Raw genomic sequence first — 7,693 nt, forward strand, 5'->3', positions numbered from 1 at the left:
AACTCTGACTGGAGTATTAGTTCTGATGGGGGCCTACGATTTTGTGGCCGGTTATGTATTCCTGACATCCTTGACTTGAGATGGGAGGTTCTCGAGTTAGCCCACAGTTCTAAGCTTGCGATGCAGCCAGGTAGCTCGAAGATGTATCAGGATATGAGGAGATCTTATTGGTGGGATAATATGAAGGTCCAGATTGCTGAATTTGTTTCTCGTTGTCTCACGTGCCAGCAGGTCAAGGCAAAGCATCGCTGACCTCCTGGGTTGTTGCAGCCCATGCCCATAGCTGAATGGAAGTGGGACTTCATCTCTATGGATTTTATTTTTGGGTTGCCGAGGACGAGGAAGGGATATGACTCTATTTGGGTGATCGTCGATCGATTAACGAAGACGGCGCATTTCTTACCGATCAGAGTCACTAACTCTGCAGACAAGTTGGCTAGGTTGTATATCAAGGAGATAGTACGTCTGCATGGAGTTCTCCTGGAGATTGTGTCTGATAGAGACACGCATTTCACATCTATCTTCTGAACTCGTATTCAGGAAGCGATGGGTGTGAAACTGAAGTTCAGCACCGCGTTTCATCCGCAAACAGATGGGTAGACGGAGCACGTGAATCAAGTCCTGAAAGATATGTTGCGAGCTTGTGTTTTGGATTTCAAGGACAGTTGGGATGATTATCTTCAGTATGCAGAGTTCGCGTATAATAATAGTTTCCAGGCGAGTATCGGCATGGCTCCCTATGAGGTGTTGTATAGTCGCCCGTGCAGAGCACCACATTGTTGGGAAGAAATTGGCGAGCGTAGTTTGCTTGGCCCAGAGTTGGTGCAGGTGACTTCAGAGAAAGTTGACATCATTCGACGTCGACTTCTGATAGCCCAAAGTAGGTAGAAGAGTTATGCTGATACGAGGCGTTGACCGCTTGAGTTTGAGGTTGGAGACCATATTTTTCTGAAGGTCTCTCCTATGAAGGGAGTTCTGCGGTTCGGTAAGAAGGGGAAACTGACGCCGAGATTTATTGGTCCATTTTAAGTTCTGGATCGAGTGGGAGCGGTAGCATACCGCCTTGCTTTGCCCACACCTCTTGCGGGCGTGCATAACGTATTTCATGTTTCTACGCTGAAGAAGTACGTTCCTGATCCTTCACATATCATCAGTTGGGAGCAAGTGCAGTTGAGTGAGGATGCCACTTATGTACTGCGACCGACGCGTATTCTCGACAGGAAGGAGCAGGTATTGCGTAGCAAGGTTATCCCTCTTGTGAAGGTGCTATGGACGCATCATGGTGTGAAAGAGGCTACTTGGGAATCGGAAGCTGAGGTCAGAAAGACCTACCCTCTGATCCTTGAGGAATATGAGAAGGTATGAATTTTGAGGACGAAATTTTCTTTAAGGGGGGTAGATTGTAATGACCCAGGAATTTTGTGCTAATCTTTCCTTAAGTAGTTGCTTTTGGGGTAATTAGCGTTAAACTCGATTGCTTGTGAAATTTGCATCAATCACTTTAAATTGTATCTGCATGACTCAAAACCTGTAGAATAGTTAGCGCTATGTTACTCTGAAATCTGGGATCCATCGCTAAATTCAGTTATTCTGGAGAATTTTTGGAAGATCTAGATCGGACCTGGACCGCTCGTTGAAAGTCTGATAACGATGATCTTAGGCTGTTGTGGTCACCATGTTGGGCTTGACCATCACCTCGAAAATCAAGTCCATGTGATGTTCTGTGTCGATTTGATTAAGTTCGGAGTGAAGAGTGTGAGAACGGTTGGAAATTTATTAAGCTTATATGAAATCTGAGTCGTGTCGCTTGCGCGACGATTTTAAGCTATTTGACCGTTGGATTCTGACCGAATTTCACCCTCTGATCAAGGAAGGTGTCCCAGGCATGTCCTTGTGCTTGTGGACCTGATCGAGATTCTGTGACCGTTGAATTGAGTGTGGTCTGCCACAGCTGATCTGAAGATCCTGTCGATACGAAAACTCAGCTTGACCTAGATCCATGGTCAGTGAGCTTAAGTCCGACCTTTCGTAGTAATAGGCCCACCAGAAGTGCTTCGTTGGATCGCGAGAGGCAGGTTTTGGTTATACCCTAAGTATACCTTGGCCCTGGGGTTATTTTCATCAATATTAGGCCTATTTATAGTCCTTAAACCCTAGGTCTCTTTTCCATACAAATTTTCTCTAACCCTAGCTAAGAAAGAGAGTGGAAAAGAGAGAGAAAGTGAGAGAGGAGTTGGTGAATCATCTTAGATTCTTTCCTGTTCTTCTACATCCTTAAACCTTCACTTTGAATCATTATTCAAACGATTCTGAGTTCATCTTTGGGTAAGTTAACCTAACCCTAATCTATGTTAGAGCTTAGAATAGTCTTGGTGTTGTTGTATCTCATTTCTATTCCTGTCTTAGGTTATTCTATCGCCGTTGACGAAGACAACTCGTCTGAAATCAATTCGGTGTTCTTTTCTGGTTTAAGGTGCGAACTTTAAGTGTATAGGTTATGGTTTTCAAGGCTTTCAATGCCAGCGAATGATTTATTCTTGCTATGAATAAGATTTCACATGCCAAATGTTGTGTTTATGTCGCGTTCCTGATATGCATGTGTTATATTAAGTTTTGTGTATTCTATGTGTATGTATAAAGTACCGTATATGTATAAAATATGAACATGTGATTGCCATGATTATTTGTCGTGTATGTATGCTAGATGTATGTGCGACAACTCCTTGGCAAAAGGAATTGTCCAAATGTGTGTATTTCAACGTACGTCATGTATGTTGTTTTATGTATTCTAAGTGTTTGTAGAAATGTCTGAATGATCTAAAATGTGATATTTGAACCTAGTATGGGCATTGATAAGTGATTCTCAACTCTCCCACTAGTGTGTATGATTTCCTTCTTATAAGTTACATTCCTTGTTGTTTAAATTCAAGCATTACTTATGCTTACATTTATGTTAAGTTGATATTCTTCAAATGCTTGAGTACCACATGATTGAAGTTGTTGTTCCATTACTGTTCTTCATTTAATATGAATATCTGTAGTGTGATGTGCTTGGGACTATGAATAGTCCAGGAAATCGGTAATCTTCCTTAAGGTTGTGGCTGAGATTTCTTTCGCCTCAACGAAAGTAATTAGACGAACCTGAGCCGTATTAGAGTTAGCGGCAGTGGTTTGGCCACGCGGAGTGTTTGCGCACTCTATGTCGTTCAACTCAACGTGCGCTCGTGCTAGTCGAGTTCGTCAAGTAACCCGATTGTCCGATGTATGTTCACCATGTATGGACACAACTGTTTGAATCTATGGTACCGAACTTACCAATGAAATCCTATTAACCATGGTACCTTGATCCGCTAAGACTCATGAGCCGAACATGGTGGTATGGAACACCATGGTTGAGCTGTTGGCCTACGCTGGGGTGACGAGCCTCCCCGTAGTGACCAGTGAGCAACTAAACTCGTGAGCCAATTATGGTGGTATAGGACACTATATTCGTGCTGTCGGCCTACATTGATTGGTGACGAGCCCTTTGTAGTGACCTCGAGCATACTTGGCTACGGCATTGAGGTGACGAGCCGAACTGTGGTAATGAAGGTGTGATAGGCGTGCATTGATTAGTGACGAGCCCTTTGCTACGACCTAAAACCATATGATCATATGAGATGTCTAGGACTGACGACCCTAGAATGGATCACTGTTTGGATGATGATATGAGGAAGGTATCTTAGCTTCCCAATCCTGCTGTATGAAAAGGACTAATAACAACTTGGTAATCATATTTATGCACCGCATTTGCATGTGCTTTGGAGATGTGGTGCACTTTGAGGTGGTGTCATGCGTAACGTAAGATGAAGACGCTGAGGGTGTACGCGTGAGGGCATGCATCATTCTGCATACATCCTTACATTAACAAGAGTACTTAGGACCTGTTTAATTGTTCTGCTTTATCATTACTGCTTGATTGAACTGATAACATGTTAACCAGTGCCTTATTGTTCCACTGAGTTGATCACTCACTCCCACGTTCTGGAGCGGTGTTAAACACCCACCAGACTCTGTCTTACGTTCTGATGTTGCAGATGTTGATGCGACTTCTGAGGCAGAGTGGGAGATGGATGATGATGAGGCTGCTTTCTCTTATATGCAGTTTTCAGACGGGTTCTAGCGAGCCTCGTTCTGATGCGTGGGATTCTGGGATTATTTTTAGGATTTAAATGATGTAACTTGATACTTGTAATTTTGTTAAGTAACACTTTCAATACAACCTGGTATGTGAATGTACTTCAGGGATTTACACTTGTACACATATATTTCTATAAGTCTTCCGCTTGCTTTCTTCACTTATCCCTGAATTATATCTGTGTTTTGGCTTAATCTATTCCATGTTTTATGCACTAATACAGACAACATACATCCATCATTAAATATGTTGCATAAGTGATGTTTTAGAACTCGGGAGCTGAGTTATGCTCGACCCCCGAATTTCAGGGCGTTACAACCATAGAAAACAATGTTTAGCCATTGATAAATAAGAAAGTATAAGGGTACTGGTCCACTCGATTAGTGGATGTAATTGATTATTGGAAATAATTATTCTCATGATGTAGCCGACTTATTGGACAAGTTGGATTTGGTAAGCCCTTGAAAGGTTAGATGTCATCTCCTGCGTGGATTGTAATTTATGTTCTAACCGGTTATTTATTTGCAAAGCAATCATGTATTTGACAAGGTTGCATTCGTAAGTTATGATAATACCATATGCGGGTGTCATTCTCAGCCATCCACACGCAGTACAAGTGCTAATATAAAACTGGTGTAAGAGATCCGTGCTTTCAATCTGGTGGCACTACAAGAAAAATGTCCTTTACCGGCAGTCAAAACCGCCAGCAAAGGCCCAGTAAACCACCGGAAAATCCTTTGCTCGAGGTTAGTTAACAGTCGATAAAGCCTCGATCGGTAAAGGCTTTATCGGCGGTCAGGACCTTTACTGACGGTTGTGCTGGCTGCCACTACATTCTCAAAAGCATATGACTAGCTCCACAGTACGACCGTAGCCATTGGTACCGTAGCTCTTTAAAATGTTTCTACGGATTAAATCCGTAGCTATAGACGTCATGGCCACTGACAATCCATACCTCTTTAAATTGTTGTATCCTAGTTTTTTCTATTTTTTATTTTTTTATACCATTGTTTGCAAAGGACTAGTTTCTTTTGTCGATCTTTGGTGAGCTGTGTAGCAGTAAAAGGCATCGGCACCAATTAGCAGTTAAAATTAGCTCACACTCCAAATTGCCATTCATTGTGTTCTGATTGGCTGTGACATGTAAAACACAAATCCGTCTTGAATTTACCTTGACATAATATAATAATGGCAGAGAAGAGGAAGTGTGCTAGTGTCACCTGTTTGAAGATAAAGTAGGGAATTTGTAAGACAATTAGAAACACTACATACACACACAAAAACTAAAAAGAAAAGATTCAAGGTCTAAGTCAGAAAATAGACAAAAAACAAAACAAAAATATAACTTTTTTCTAGAGTAATACTATGACCATTGATTTTGGAGAAGCGGAGTCCATGTAGATAATCCAAACTGCTATCTAATGGACCAATAGTGGATGGGACCGGACCAAACTCACTTTTTGCTATTCTAAGGGAAAATAAACTAGGTTACCTTTAAAACATCCATTGTCAATGCTTATAGATGCCTAAAGCCAAGAACACGAACTCGAACATGACTCCCTTCCTTGAACTTTTCGTCTAGCTTGCAGACTTCCTCATCAACCACATCACATATCTGTGACCCACAAAAGAAGAATCTTTACATTTTCAGCCTGGGTTGTAACAACAACACCAAAAGGATCTTTAAATATGAACCAATCACAATAAAAGAAGGCAATGCCTTCATTAGTATATTAAGAAAAGCTAGAGAGGAAAGAAATCAAAATTTATGCATGAATTGGTGTGTAAGTGTTATATCTACTTTTGCAATTGATGCAATATTTGAATGTGGCCCATCATTTATATGATTTAGAATACACAAAGGGTGCAACAGTCAGACAATAATGACTGTTGTAGAGTAAATAGGGGTGCAGAAATCTTGGGTTTTATCTAGTGACTTGAAAGAGTAAACCTAGCATTATTGATGATGAGATGAAGCCTCAAATCACAGAAGGTGCCCCTGTTTACAACTAGATAGAATGTCACTAAGAAGTCTAAGATTGGTCTGTATTTTCCCAATTCCTTATAGGATTCTATGCATGTTCAAAAAGCAAAAGACAAACAAAATTTTAGAAAATGAAAATGAAGACAACCAGCTTCCTTCAGCTGTCCATCCATTTCAGTCATATTAAAATTTCATTGGTATAAAATATTTCTGCAAAATGATAATAGCCTGGCAACAAATGTAATTGTATCAGAAACTTGATGAAGACCTAAATCATGCTGTTTAATATACTTCAACAGAAAAATAAAAATAAAAAATCAGCAACTTACCTCAATAATCAAGTAAAGGTTTTCTTCTTGCAACACATCCTCAAAATTTGAAGACATCTATCCCATGAATTAGATATACCCTTTCATGGTGAGCCATGGGCTTAAAAATGAGGCCAATCCACAACTTAGGTGAGCAACAACATAAACAATGGTTAAGAGTGGATGCACATCCATTGAAACCTTCTTTTTCTTTTTCTTTTTTGTATAGCGGACCCAACGAGATGTGGTTTATACATCTAGGCCATTCATTGTGACTTAGATAAGGGGTCACAACAGATTTTAGGCTATTTCAAAACTTAGGTGGGCTCCAACAAATGCTTTTAAATGTTTTAGGCATGATTTCTCATAATTTCCTATGGAGAATCCAAAAAAAAACCAACAACAAGAAGAAAACTTAATGTCTATGGAGAATCTAAAAATAAAAATAAAAATAAATTTACTAAAAGGTATGATAGGAACTATTACAACTTGCGGAGAATCCAATGACTGTACTGTCTACGGCCTTCTGAGGAGTCGGTGTTTCTTCCTGTTAAAAGAAAACAATCACGGTATAATAATCATCTTTCAGAAATTAGACCCTATATTCAAAAACCAGGAAATAGCAAACGTGAAAAATACCCCATAGAAATTCCATGTTCATTTGATCAGTTCCATGCAATTACACACATCCAATTCATCCAAAAAATCAGAAACATGACTTGTATGAACAACAGAAGCTCCTTCTATTCAATCAGTTCCATGGAATTCCATGAGTTCACCTAATACAATAACAGAATAACCATAATGATTTGAAGCAACCTACATAAGATACCGAGAAATCAAAGCTTAAAAGAAAATACAAATTGGTAAAAATATAAATATACTAATGAAAACATGTGCACTTAGAAAACAACACAGGTTATAACAAAACCTCAATTATGAGATGGCTTCTTTTGTTTGAGTCACCAAAAGAGGGCGAAATTGATTTCCTTTTAACAGTTACATAGAAAACTACACTCATAACCAACTCCATATGGAAATTTATTTCCTTTTAACAGTTAGAGAATGATTGAAAGATTAGACCAAAACCAATCTAATGAAAGAGATGATATGACATTCAACCAAAAAAATAAAGTGCTAGAAGTGAAATTTCTTTTATTAGAATAATAAATGCATACAAAATATATATAATTTACTATTAAAGCCACCTAGACCCAAACTGGA

General features: G+C 39.5%; 1 long non-coding RNA gene across 1 annotated transcript; it reads right to left on the bottom strand.

The window, feature by feature from the left end:
- Positions 1–5,174: 5,174 nt before the first annotated feature.
- LOC131250043 (uncharacterized) lies at positions 5,175–6,912 on the bottom strand. Its single transcript, XR_009173010.1, has 3 exons — positions 6,491–6,912; positions 5,349–5,397; positions 5,175–5,226 (listed from the first exon to the last, which is right to left on the bottom strand). It is a non-coding gene; the product is annotated as an uncharacterized LOC131250043 (long non-coding RNA).
- Positions 6,913–7,693: the final 781 nt, after the last annotated feature.

The sequence above is a fragment of the Magnolia sinica genome, chromosome 6 (assembly GCF_029962835.1).
Source record: "Magnolia sinica isolate HGM2019 chromosome 6, MsV1, whole genome shotgun sequence".
Taxonomy (NCBI): Eukaryota; Viridiplantae; Streptophyta; class Magnoliopsida; order Magnoliales; family Magnoliaceae; genus Magnolia; species Magnolia sinica.